Here is a 15,419-nt window from a genome sequence, read left to right as displayed (position 1 = left end):
GGCTTATACCAACACCGATTGATTAAATCAGTGCTCTGGAGACTAGAAGCTGGGCATAACATGACTGGATTCTCTACTGAAAGTCTCACAGTGTCAAAATCAAGGTATTAGTTCAGACTGACAGTATGTCTGGAGGATCTGGGGTAGAATATCCTTCCAAGATTATCCAGATGGCTGACAGTTTAGTTCCTTGGAATAGAATTGAGATCCCTCAATCCTGTGATTGTCAGCTCTCAGCTTGTAGGTTTTATTAATATTCCTATCATTTGATCCCTAACTTGCCTTCTCAGAACCATAGTGGACAACAATCTTGAGGGATAGTTTAGATTTCTGCCAACACAACCCCATAGTCAATGGAAAGCAGGTATTTGAATTTAAAGTTTCAATTGTCCAAGTCCTTGGTTAATTTACTTCTCAAGTCTAATGGGTTTAGATTAAGAACTCATTGGTTCTCAAAAAGTGAGAGTGTAGGATAAATGATTGTCAGGCTTTCCTGCCCTCCCGCCATTGATGATGGATCCCTGAGGTCCTGAATACCTGATGGCAGGCACCTGGAGTGGGGTGCAGTCATATGTAGGTGGGTACACCTGGTCTGAGTCTAGACTTATAAGGGAGGCATCACAGGACGCCAGAGGAGCAGAGCAGACCAGAAGAACAAGTGAGAGACTGTAAGAGAACCAGCAGAGAAGCAGAGGCCACGAGAGAATGCCAGAGAGACCAGAAAGAGTGAAGACTTTCTAGGGGCTAGGAGGCCTGCCAGTCTCCTGCCCCCCCAGCACCCCTCCCTGCCATGTACCTGCAAAATCACCAATAAAAGCATGAAAGAGCCACCGAGGGCTCCAGGACTCTTCTCTTTTACCCGTCTGCATGGGATCGTAGAAATCCTGCTCTGTGCCCTTCCTGCCACTACAGAGACATTTATTTTTCACCCTGACCAGCTCTGCTTTTAAGGTTATTTTCCATGTTCAGTTTATTAGTTAAATTTCATTTTAGAAACGCTCAGCAGTTAATAGGAAAAAAATAGGATAAAATAGTCTATTCTATTACTAGTATGGTATGAATTTTAGTGACAAAACTTTGTGTATATGTGCAAATATGTGTTTATTAGTATTTGAGAAAAATAGTATAAAATTGAAGAAGCCACTCATATATAAAGCTTGATGAGTTTTCATCCATCAGTTCAGTAAAGTGGCAGGTTACAAAATCAAAAAGCAAATGTCAGTAGCCTTCCTATACACAAACAATAAATCTGAAAAAGGAGAAATAAAAAAAAATCCCTTTTATTATCGAAACAAAAAAAATCAAATATTTGGGAATAAATCTAACAAAAGAGGTAAAGGACCTCTACAAATAAAACTATAAAACTCTTTTAAAAGAAATACAAGAAGACCCAAAGAAATGGAAAGACATCCCCTGCTCATGGATTGGAAGAATAAACATTATTAAAATGGCCATCCTTCCAAAAGCAATATACAGATTCAATGCTATTCCAATCAAAATTTCAATGTCATCCTTCAAAGAAATAGTACAATTATTGATGAAATTCATATGGAATCACAAAAAACTCCGAATAACCAAAGCTCTTTTGAAAAAAAAAAGAAGGGAATGGAGGCATCACACTCCCAGACTTCAAACTATACTACAAAGCCATAATCATCAAAACTGCATGGTTTGGGACAAGAACAGACATACAGACCAATGGAATTGAATAGAAAATCCAGAAATAAATCCAAAGATTTATGGTCAACTAATCTTTGGCAAAGGAGCAAAGACTATGCATTGGAGCAAAGAAAGTTTGTTCAATAAATGGTGCTGGGAAAACTGGGTCGCTACACGCAAAAAATGAAGCTTGACCACAACCTCACACCATACACAAAAATCAACTCAAAATCGATTAAAGAATTAGACATAATACCTGAAACCATAAAATACATAGAAGGAAATATGGGTGAAACACTACGTGATATTCACATCAAAGTCATCTTTACAGACACATCACCCAAAGCAGTGATAGTGAAGGCAAAGATAAACAGCTGGGACTACATCAAATTAAAGAGCTTCTGCACAGCAAAAGAGAAAATAACAAAAACAAAGAGAAACCCCACCAACTGGGAGAACATTTTTGCACACAACACTAATGATAAAGGACTGATCACAAAAATCTACAAAGAGCTGATGAGACTCACCAAAACAAAGAAAATAATCCAGTCAAAACATGGGCAGAAGAGCTAAAAAGAAACTTCTCTGAAGAGGAAATGCAAATGTCCAACAGGCATATAAAAAATTGTTCAACATCACTTGTAATTAGGGAAATGCAAATTAAAACTACCATGAGATACCATCTTACACCAGTGAGAATGGCACAAATTAAAAAAACTAGCAACAACAAATGTTGGCGAGGGTGTGGAGAAAAAGGAACTCTTCTGCACTGTTGGTGGGAGTGCAAACTGGTCCAACCACTATGGAGAGCTGTGTGGAGATTTCTGGACCTACTAAAGATAGAGTGTCCATATGATCCAACAATTCCACTCCTAGGTATTTACCCAAAGGGCACAGAAACATCAATTCCAAAGAGCACCTGCACCCCTATGTTTATAGCAGCACTATTTACAATAGCTAAGCTTTGGAAACAACCCAAATGCCCAAAAATAGATGACTGGATCAAGAAGATGTGGTACATATATACCACGGAATATTACTCAGCATTCAAAAAAGATAAACACATGCAATTTGCGGCAACATGGATGGCGCTGGAAGGGGTCATGCTCAGCAAAATAAGCCAGAAAGAAAAAGAAAAATACCGGATGGTCTCACTCATAGCAGGAATCTAGAACACTTAAATAAGGGACCAGGAAAATGAATAACTATAAGAAAGTGAAAATCAAAATCAACAAAAAACTATGAACCAGAGACACTCTATGGGAGGTAGAGGGCGGGAGGGGAGGGATTGGGGTCAAAATAAGGGGGTTGCAATTGTATGGGGAATATAAAAATAAAATTTATTATAAAAAAGGAAGTGTGATGTAAAATATTTATAATATTAAATTAAATTAAAAAACATAAAAAATAAAAATGGGCTTTCTGGAAAAAAAAATACAAGGCATCCAAAATGGAAAGGAAAAAGTAATTTTATCTCAATTCACAGATGATATGATCTTGTATGTAGACAACCCTAACCACGACACACACACACACACACACAAAAAAAAAAAAAAAAGCTTGACGAGTTTTTTTCGTTTGTTTTTTGTTTGTGTTTTTTTTTTTTTTTTTGTTTTTTTTTTTTTGGTGGGACCCTCTTGGGCGGAGGGGAACAAATTGGCGCTGTAGTGGCTGCGGGTAGGCTCGCAGCCCAGCGCTCAACCGCTGCGCCACCAGGGGAGGCCCAAAGCTTGATGAGTTTTAAAAATAAGGTACACCATATAATCTAACCCCTTCTAATGTGAAGAAAAAAAAATTTGATGTGCTAGATTACATTAACTGATTTTTAGTGGTTGAATTACTCTTTAGCGAACAACTCTTTAGTGTTGAACTACTCTTACCCACTGGGATAAACATTATGTTGTGGAACATAACATTTTTAATATGTGTTTGGATTTGATTTAATAATATCTTATTGTGGATATTTGCATCTATTTTCATCAGAGATATTAGGGTGTAGTTTATTTTTCTTATAATGTCTTGTCTGGTTTGAGTATTGGGGTAATCCTTCTATTGACAGAAGGAGTTGGAAACTATATCCGCTTCTTCTGTTCTCTAAAAGAAATTATAGCACATTGGTATAATTTCTTCCTTAAATGTTTAGTAAAATTCACTACTGGGCCTGCTGATTTTTTCTTGGTGGACTAGTATTTTATTTGCAAGGATATTGTGCGATTTCTTTAATAGATTTAAAACAATTCAGATTTCTATTTCTTTTTTGTTTATTTTTTCTTTCCTCAATTTAATTTTAAAATATAGAAAATTTTTCTAGTAGCAGCCAAAGATCCAATGTTAACACAAGTGAACATGATACCATGTTGAAAGCATTTGTACATTTTTCATAATTGTTTCTTTTTTTTGCATTAGGAACTGTGATCATGAAATATAAAATAACAATGCTCCAATAATTTCCTCTAATCCTTTCACAGTCAATCTTTTACACGGAAGTAATTTATTTCTGGTATCTATTTTTACTCTAATTTCTATGATTTTTTTTAATATTTTGTATTCTATAACTTCATATAAATGGAACCATGTTATGGGCATATTTCTGTGTTATTTCCTTAGCTCCATTGCTGGGATTAATTTGTGTTTTGCATGTCAGCAGTTCATTCCTTTTTTACTGTTACATAATATTTAATTGTGGGGTAGTATGCAGTATGTTTATTCTCTACTTGATGAGAATTTAGGTTATTTTATCATTTTTGTCTATTATGTATATAATACATTTTGTGCACAAGTCTTTTAGAGTCTATATAATTCATTTCTATTCAGTAAATAACTATGAGTAGAATTTCTGGATGTATAAGAGATGATGCTCAATTTTATTTTTTTTAAAAGAAACTACTAGTTTTTTTAAAAGAATGTGTTGCACAACCATCCCAGGTCAGGCAGATTCATTGTCATTTTCCACAGGCAAAAATAAAATTTTGGAGCCTTTGGTGGACTCTGCTGGCCTGTGTATAAACACAGGTAGGCTGAGAGAGACTGTAACACTGAGAGAGGCAGAACAGCAACTGAGTCCCCTTGACACTGTTAGGCACCCATAGCCACACAACTGATACATCGTTGCTAATGCAAGCATAATCTGTTGTTTGCTAGATGTATGAATGGTGAAAAAAAGCATTTCAAAGTTATTGACAGCTGTGTAGAAGGTGAAAAGTAGAAGGTGAAAAATAGTCTGATTTTAACTCATTTTCCTTATTTATTAATGCCATTTTATGCTTTCACCATCAGTGCATGAAATTTCCAGTTAGTCCTTATTCTTGCCAAACTTCTATACTCAGCTTTCTTCATTTTAGCTATTCTAGGATATGCAGCAGTATTTCACTGTGCTTTCAATTTGCATTTCCCTGATATCAAATGAAAAGGTGGATATTTCCAGAGGCAGTGGGGAGCAGAACAGACAGATCTACTGAAATACACTGCTGAGGGGAGCAGGAGGCAGGACAGGAGAGGTCTGCTGTGCCATGTGGGCCAACTCCCTGGCCAGCCAGGTAATTGAACTTGTGCTGCAGTGGCTGGTGATAGGTTGATAGCTCTTCTTTAACCCCTGTGCCAGCAGCGAGGCCCCTAAATTCAAATGTTTTTTAAGAACTTATTTTGATCCCCCTTATTGGTTATATCTCTTAGTTTAATTTATTGCTCTAAGTATTAAAATATGCATGTTCAATTTATGCCAACAGTCTTGGAATTAAAATTAAACCTCTTCATGTGTGTAGTAAGAGACTTACTTATCCTTTTCCATCTTTCCTTTTCCATCTTATCCTTTTCATCTTTTGTTAAATATTTATTATTTTATCTCTCTCTTTAGTGTAAACCCTCCCCACATTGTTACTGTTTTTTTTAAGTCAGCTTTCTTTTTTTATTAAGAAATAGGAAAATGCAAAAACAAAGCACACGTCTAGTTAAAAAATTGGCAGAAGAGCTAAAAAGATTCTACTGTAAAAGAGGAAATGCAAATGGCCAACAGATATATGAAAAATGCTCAACATCACTTGTAATCAAGGAAATGCAAAATACAAAATCACAATGAGATACCACCTCACTCCACTGACAATGGCCCATGTTAAAAAAAAAAAAAAAAAAAAAAAAACAAAAAACTATCAACAACAAATGCTGGTGAGGATGTGTAGAATAAAGTACTTGCTTACTGCTGGTGGGAATGCAAACTGGTCCAGCCCCTATGGAAAGCTGTGTGGAATTTCCTAACACTGCTAAAAATGGAGCTACCCTATGACCCAGCAATTGCACTCCTAGGAATTTGCCCAAAGGACACAAAAATATTAATTCAAAAGTACACCTGTACTATTATGTAAAATACAAAAGAAATAGAAAAATGTGGTTTGTATTTAACTATGTTGCCATTTCTTGCCATTTCTGGTGCTAATCATAGAGATTTGAGTTTCTGTCAAGTATTTCCCTTCAGCCTGAAGAAATTCATAATTTTTTATTGGCATTTGGCTATTGAAATTCCCTCAAATTTTGTGTGAAATTATCTTGATTTAATTTTTATTTTGAATTTTTTGTAGTACATGAAGTTCAAGATTGCAGGTGTTTTTTCTTCCTTTAAATATATTAAATATGGGTCTGCCTGGTGGTGCAAGGGGTTAAGCACCGCACTATGAAGCAGTTTGCAGCCTCTGCAGCATGAGTTTGATCCCCGGCCAGCCAGGGAGCAACCCACATGGCGAAGCAGACCTCTCCTATCTCGCATTGCTGCTCCCCTCAGCAGTGTATTTCAGTCAGTCTGCCTGTTCTGTTCCCCACTCTGTCTCTGTTGGGTCCTCTCACCCCCTCCCCCGTATCTCTGGCCTGTACCCCAGCTCTTGTATGCATCAATAAATAAATATTTAAAAATAAAAATGTTAAATATGCCATCTCCATTATCTCATGATTTGTATTATTTGTAGTGCTAAGTTCTAATTGATCCGCTCCCAATACATATTTATTTTTTACCTTCCTAGATTACTTTTATTTTTGTTTTTCAGCATTTTCCCTGTGTGTGTGTGTGCTTGTGTGTGTGTGTGTATTTTGCTTGTGGCCTGTTTAGCTTCATGGGTGTGAATGATAATAATGTAGTAATTTCCATCAATTATGAAAGTGCAGGCAGGTTCAAGCATACTTCCTTAATCATTCAGATTGAAAAATGGAAAATGAGCTGATTGGTGTAAAAAGGTCCAATCAGATGATTAGTATTGAAAATAGTCCAATCAGGCTTGTAGGGTGGGGGACACTGAAGGGGATTTAAAGCAGAGCTAGAGCCAGCTTGATTCATTTTGTTCCAGGTCTCCAAAGAGAAAGAAAAATTTGTTGGACTATATTTGAATTAGAATTCTGCTCCTGGCTGCTAAAGAGAGAAGAGTTCATTCTGTAGCCAGCGTTGGAAGAGGAACATTCATCAGACCACATTTGAAGGATTATGTGCCCATCATCTAAAGATAGAGAATCATCATGTAGTTGACCTCCCTGTGATTCATCAGACTTTCCTAGACCTTCATAGACTTTGTAGACTTCTAGACCACTACAGCTCTGCACCTCTGTAGACCTCCACAGAGGCTTAACTGCTGAACCTGCTTCTAGCCTTGCTTCTGACATTTCCTGCAAGCAGCACCATTGGGTTTAGCCCAGTGTCTCAAACAGCTGACCGCAGCCTCTGGTTCTCCAGCACCATTTCTAGTGCTATTGAGTCCATTACTGTCTGCTTTGACATCCCACCCAGTCTTCAGATTCTTATTGTGAGCTGCTCTGTGCCACCTCATCTTCTATAAGGGGCCTTTGTTTGGAATTCTGGACACTGCAGACACTATATTGGGTGAGATAGCCAGCCATTTGTGGGCTTCAGATCTGTCTTTTTCTCCCATTTCCTGTTTATTAAATAAACCCTCCTTTTGTTTTTGGGCCCTGAGCCTGAGTACATTTGAAGGAAGTGTGACCTGTCCCCTACCTTGGTCACTGTCCCTTAGCACTACGTATGTGACTGATTAGCACTTGTTCAGTGTGTGTCTATCAGCACTGTTTTGTATCCTTTCAATAATGTTTCAATATTTGATTTTTTTAAAATATTCTTCTTTTCCAAAGACCATACTGTTCAGTCTACATGAGACTGAGCAATAATCAAAGAAGTACTTTCTCCCTTACATGACTTTTACACCACAATTTATAAAATGATTTTTATTATGCTGACTGCACTGTTCTAAGTTTCCATTCTAATAAATAGAGAATACCTCTGCTTGAAATTTCAAAGTGAGGACCCACAACCACATTGTTTTTGCTTTGTGCCTTTCATGTCTCCTTCTAATACCAGGTAATTGTATTTCACTTAATCTAATTTCACACCTCTCTTTCCAACAGCAATGGCACACTTATATATTAACCATTTCTTCTCAACTGGATCCTTCCTATTAATACTTAAGTCAATGTATTTAAATTTCCCTCACCTAAAATACACACACACACTCACACACACACACACACACACACACACACACGTCATTCATCTTCATGGAATGTCTGCTACAGTTTATTTATTTTCTCCATTTATAGTACAGCTTTTTGCAAGAGTTCTTCATAGTCTTCAGTCACTCCATAAACACTCAACAATTTATTGCTCTCTGATTGTTGAATACATTATATAATATAAACTAATTTTACCAAGAGCATTGTTGGTAAATACAGTGTTCCTTTCTGTCTATTTTTGCAACATTGGATGCTGTTGAAATACTCTCTTCATCTAGGCCTTTAATTTTGTGTCCTACATCTGATTGCAATTGTGCTTCCTTCACAGGCCCCTCTAATTCCTTCAGTTAAAGACTGATATTCCCCGAGGCTTGATCCTTAGCCAGTTCATTGGATGTTGTTATTCTCTCAGAGATTCAGTTGCCATTTCCATAGAGACCTCAATCTTTCCTTATTATCTAAGTCCACATAAGAGTGTCAGATTCATATATGCAAAAACCTAGTGGACATTCAAAATTATAAGTTTGCAACCACCTAAAACTCACTAAATTCCAAACTAAACTCATGATTTGTCCATGGCCAGTTTCTCTTACCTACTCATCTATATGAATGTCACAATCCTTCCAATGATCTAAATCAGGATCCTGAATATAATCTATTACCCATTTTATCCTTCTCCATAATCAATGACAAAAACATACTTCTTTCAGTATTTTCTTGCAAATATGTTATTTTTTTTAAATTTCACCAGTATTTCTTTTACATTTGTTTTATTTATTTTCTTACGTCTTTCTTAATTTTTGGATAGTATTTGCTTTCTTCTATCTGATGTGGTAGCTGTAGTCATCCCACCACCAATATTATTTTAATCAAAGTTATTTTCACCTCTTATCTAGATAAAAATAGTATAATTACAAATTGCTCTTTCTACCTTATTTTACCCTTCTACTACACAATGCTGCTTCAAAGAGTTTTCATAAATACAAACTTGCATTCGCTACTCCCAACATGAAACTTTTCTACTCTGTGTTAATAAAAATTCAAACATTTTACCATGCTTGCAAGGCTACATTACCTACTCTCTACTATTGCTCCATGCTATTTCTCCTAATTTGTCCTTCCTTCATCTTCTAAGATGACAATAGAAAACTTTCTTCATTCTCCAAGTGTCAGAAATTTTATATGATTTCTTAAATGGTCTTAAAGGTTACAACTTATATACATCTGTGACACCTTGCCATTTTCATGTAAAGTTATATATAACATCTGCCTCTCTGATAAATAACAAGCGATATGAATACAGCACACAAATCTTTCTTGTCCACCATTGTATCCACAGTGCTAGGCACAGTGCATGACATATAAATATATATTTAAATATAAATAGAGACATAAAAAATTCCACAACAAAATATTTTCAGGACTTCACTTTTCCACCTTTGCTTCTTTTTTAGCCAAATTTGGTTTTTGGAAGAAAAGTTTTGTTTATATTTTTAATTCTTTTAATATTTCCACTTTTAAACATTATTTTAGCAAACATATTTGTGTAACCTAAAGACAAGCAAAAGATATACAATTATATGTGTATAAAATAATACTGTTTTTATTTAGTATAAAAACTAATGAAATTTAACAGTTCAGATAAAAATATTACATTAATTCTTAAAGAAATAGAAGAGAACCAAGATTATTATGAAATATATATTTTAATGTAAAAGGCAATTGTTATTTATTATTTTCTTGAACTAACCAATGCACCCTTGTTGTGATTAATTTTCCTTCACAGCTGTATTTTGTGTTAAAATTGCAACACAAGTATGAGTATACTCTTCCAAAATTACTCTTCCAAAATTACAATATGAGTATACTCTTCCAAGATATCCCTGGTGGCACAAGGGGTTAAGCACCACACTATGAAGCAATCCACAGCCTCTGCAGCATGAGTTCAATCCCTGGCCGGCCAAGGGGAAACCCACATGGCAAGGCAGACCTCTCCTGTCTCGTCCGCTGCTCCCCTTAGCAGTGTATTTCAGTCAGTCTGCCTGTTCTGTTCCCCAAACTATCTCTGGTGAATCCTTCACCCGCCACATCTCTGGCCTGTACCCAGCTCTTGTATGCATAAATAAATTAATCTTTTAAAAAATTAAGATGAAAATAACATATCAATGTTTGTGGTATCTTTATGTATCCGTGAGAATCATAAAGTGGCTGTCACTATCTCCTGTCTAGTACCAACTACTCAACTCCACATTTACTTCCTCCACTCAATATAATAAGCCCCCAGAATTTGTTTCATTGCAGGAGAAAGCACACCTTCTTTACTTGTGGTCAGTGGTATGTGGTTAATTTGAAATCACTTAAACTATTATATCTGCCAAGTGAAATTAATTTATTTACAATTCACATCAGTGTTTTAATATGCATGTTGGTTACTGGGTCAAATTTGCAGACTAATTAAAGATTTATTTATTTATACAACCACTGGATACAGTCAGAAGTGAGGGAGAGTGAGAGAATTCACCAGAGCCAGAGCGGGGAGCAGAACAGGCAGAAGGACTGAAGTACACTGCTGAGGGGAGCAGTGGGCGCAGCAGGAGAGGTCTGAGCACCATGTGGGACCCTTGCCAGCGGCCGGGAATAGAACTGGCACTGCAGAGGCTGTGGGCAGCTTCATTGCCCAGCGCTCAACCACTGTGCCACCTGGGAGGCCCAGACTAATTAAAGAGCGTTCTGCTGCAATGCTCTTTATCACTGTCATTATATGTAGGTCACTATAGAAAGTTAATACCTGCACATTAAAATTCATTGTTGGGCCTCCCGGGTGGCGCAGCGGGTTGAGTGCTGGGCTGCAAAGCTACCTGCAGCCACCGCACACTGGTTCAATCCCTGGCCGCCAGCGAGGGTCCCACATGGAGCGCAGACCTCTCCTGCCACCCACTGCTCCCCTCAGCAGTGTATTTCGTCAGTCTGCCTGTTCTGTTCCCAGCTCTGGCTTTGGTGAATTCTCTCACCCTCCTGTGCTTCCGACTGTACCCAGTGCTTGCATAAATAAATAAAAAATAAATCTTTAAAAAAAAATCTACAAAAAGCTTACACAACTCAACAACAACAAAAAATTGATTGTCAAAGACATCATGCTTAAGGTAAATAATAATGTATAGATAAGAAGTTGTATTACATTTGATATTACGGTTCACAGATCATGTATATACATACATACATATATATATATATATAGGCATTAAGTTATGAAAAATATTTCAGTTATGTAATTATTGGACTTTGAATGAAATAAGAAGCTGAAACTCAGCCTTCATAATGCTCTAAACTAGATGGAAATAACCAGGTGAGATTATTTTTGTATTATTTTATCATGTTATTCTTTGTTATAGCCAGGATTTCAAATAGTGTTTAACATATATGCATGTACATATATACATGTGTAAATACATATGTGAGAGAAATAAGCTATTCAAGTCATAATAATTATTTAAAGATTACTATTACAGTAGAGAAAACAGCCTAGGTTAAATTTTCAAATAGGAAAAGCAAGGATGGTAAACAATAGCTTAGTTTATTCCATTAAAGAATACCCATACATTCATTTTACCTATACAGGTTCAACACAATCACTATTAAGATCCTAATGTTTTTCTTCACAGACTGTAATAAAATATATCCTAAAATTTATATGAAACCACAAAAACTTTCAAATATCCAAAACAATCCTGAGGAAAAAAAAATAAAAATGATGAAGGTATCATGTTTCCTCACTTTTAATTATTCTACGAAGCTGTAATAATTCGAGAGTTTAGTATAAGGGAAAAACAGGTAAACAAATAATTGAAGTAGAAATTGAATTAAAACTACTCACATAGGGGCTCCCCTGATGGTGCAGGTGGTTGAGTACAGCTCTGTGAATCTGTCTGCATCCTCTGTAGCACCGGTTCAATACTGGTTGGCCGGCAAGGGTCCCACATGGCATGGCATGCCTCTCCTGTCATGCCCACTGCTCCTCTCAGTAGTGTATTTTGTCAGTCTGCCAGCTCTGTTCCCCGCTCTGTCTCTGGTGAATCCTCTCACCCTCCCGCGCATCTGGCCTGTACCCCCATTCTTGTATAAATAAAATAAATAAATCTTAAAAAATACAATAAACAAATAGTAATAACTAGTTTTTAACAAAAGAGTCAGGAAAACACGGTGGAGAAATGAAAGTCTGTTCAATAAATGGTGCTGGGAAACATGGACTGCCACTTGCAAAAGAATAATACAAGACCAATATTTTACACCATGTATTAAAATCAATTCAGAATCAATTAGAAACTTGAATGTAGTCTGAAACCATAAAATATAAAGAAGAAAACAGAGATTATAAACTCTTGGACATTAGATTTAATGATGCCTTTGTGTATTTATTTCCAACATTAAGAAAAACAAAAGAGAATATATAAATAATAAGACTATCTCAAATCAAAAAGCTTCTGTACAGTGAAAAAAATTGAAACGAAAAAGCTTATTGTTTGAAAAAAGACATTTGTAAACCATATATCAGACAAAGCCTAATATCCAAATATATTTTTTTTAAATTACATACAACTTTATAACAACAAAAATGCAACCCAACTAATAAATGGACAGATGATCTAAATAGGCATCTCACCAAACAAGAAATACAGATGACTGATAAACATATGAAAAAATGTTCTACATCACTTGTCATTAGAGATGTGAAAATCAAAACAATGAGATTTTGCCTCATACACATTAGAATGATTATTATCAAAAAGTCAAGGGATAATTAATGTGGTTGAGGCTGTAAAGTAAAAGGAACCCTCATCCATTGTCAGTGGGAATGTAAATTGGTGTTATCAATGTGAAAAACTATATACGCTTCCTCAAAATAGTAACGATAGAACTACCAAATATACTTCAGTATATTTGCATATACATATATAAGGGATGCTACTCTATCATAAAAAATGAAATTGTGCTATTTGCAAAATGAATGATCTAGAGGGATTTATATCAAATAAGATAAATAATAAGAAGAAAGACAACCACCCAATGATCTCACTCATTTGTGGAACATAAAGAAAAAAAACATTAAACAAGCAAAACAAAAACAAATGCTTACACTGATAACAGAATGATCATTACCAACAGGAAAGGAGTGGGAAAGGAATAGATAGAGAGTGTCAATTGTTTGGTAGTGAGTGGTGACTGGATATTTTGTGGTGGCTATGCAGTGATGGATTCTGTTACTGAGAAGAGCAATTATACAGTGTTATAAACTGTTACCTCGATTAAACAAAAACAGCAGACATTAATTTAATTTTAAGTAACAGAACTGAATTGAGCATTTGAGAAATAAACCTCCAAGATAGTATACACACTGCATTAAAAAATAATAAATTTTCATTATTAAATAGCAAAATTTCACCATAATAAATAGTAAACCCCTGTTTCATCATTTATGATGCTGCTAACAATGCTAAATATTTGAAGGTCTACTAATGTCTTAGAAGTTTGTAAGATAAAACCATGATTAATAATATCTAGACTGCAAAGATAGAAAACTCAACACACCAATTAAAAGGATCAGATGCCAAAAATTCATTACCTCAAAAAGAAAGAACTATATGCTTGGAAACAGTACTTTGCGGCTGACCTATTTTATTGAAAATGTAGGACAGCAGGAAATAGGAAATTTCCCTTCTTCACAGGCAGCCAGAAAACTGTAACCTTAAACATCTGTGCAAAAGTGGAAGCCATAAATAGATAAACAAACAAATAAATAAATAAATAAATAAATGCAGCAAGAAGTGCAAGAACCGCAGATGCATGTATGAAAGTAACCCACCTTTATCCTAACCATAGCTGAAGCTTCAAACGTTGTTTCTTTGAAATGCTACATAATATTGCATCAAGGATAAGAAAAAAAGGAAGAATTCCTATTGGAAGCAGTATTCCTGTAGCAATACTGGCCTTTCAGAAATATACTGTTTCTAACATGGCATTTGTTCCAAGAAAGGAAAGAAAAAAGGAAGGAAGGAGGAGCGGGGGGGAAAGGAAGGAAGGAAGGAAGGATTTTAAGATACATGTGTATCTTAAAAGTTACATATCTCTAAACTAATAAGTAGCCATGAGTTGCAGCACAAAAAATGTGTAGTTTTAAGTCAAATCTATTAGTAATAACAAAAATTCTTGATGTCCATTAAGTTCCAAAAATACTTTGTATCCATGTGTGTGTTTTTGGGGAATATGCTGGCTTCAATTTCTTGTATTGTTCTGCTTACCTAAAAGTTTGGAGAGGCAGCATTAATCGTATTCTGGTTGACTGTCTTTCTAGCTATTTTGACACGGAAGTTTAAAAGCAGAACAACTTCAGAATCATAACTTTCACTAAATCAATCAGTTGATCAAACAGCCAGTTCCTCTCTCTGCTAAGATTACTGTGCTGATGAAGTACACAGGTTTGATTCCTAAGTGAGAACAATTTACTGTGATGCAGGTAGTCAGTCCTTCTAACACCCTACAACAGGGAACCACCAGTTATGAAGAGAAGCTGGGGGAAATGTATGGGTGGAGTAGAACCAACTCATCTCCACTGTAGGAAAACAGTCCACATCCAAACTAGATGATAGCTATACTGTCTGTCATAGTTATCTTGTACATAAACCTCAGAAATGATAGTGAATTGGCATAGATGAGAGTATAAATTTGATCTCCAGAAAAGTATTTTAAAATTCAGTATGCCAGCAATTATTGAGTGACTAATTAATTGTTGGTTTTATTCGGATTGAATTGATGATAACTAGGTGGTATATGGAGACCCTAAAATAATGTACAAATTTATAATATTTTAATTACTGATTCCAAAAACATTGGCCTGCTACTAAAACAAAAGGAATATGTAAATACTAGCTGATAAATGGTAACTTGTTGGATAAAATAAATAAAAAGCATAAGAGCATTATATGTCAAAGCTTAATTTAACCTATTAACAAGGGAACTAGCAAATATGCAAAGACAATCTTAATAAAATAAGAAACATTTTTTAGTAGGTAGGTAAAATAAAAATTTGACATAAATTGCTAAATAAGATTCAAAATTGGATAAAGTATTATAAGGTCAAAAAAGCATCATCAGTTTTTACCAGTTTTATAGAACTGTAAAATGACCCTTATTAGTTGAGTAAAAAAAAAAAAAAAAACGATAGTCATAGAGCATATTAGAAAGAGCTTAGGAGTCTTAAAAACTGA

This window comes from Talpa occidentalis, unplaced genomic scaffold (assembly GCF_014898055.3).
Source record: "Talpa occidentalis isolate TD23 unplaced genomic scaffold, MPIMG_talOcc4v2.1 talOcc4.4, whole genome shotgun sequence".
NCBI classification, from domain to species: domain Eukaryota; kingdom Metazoa; phylum Chordata; class Mammalia; order Eulipotyphla; family Talpidae; genus Talpa; species Talpa occidentalis.
This window is presented reverse-complemented; position numbering follows the sequence as displayed.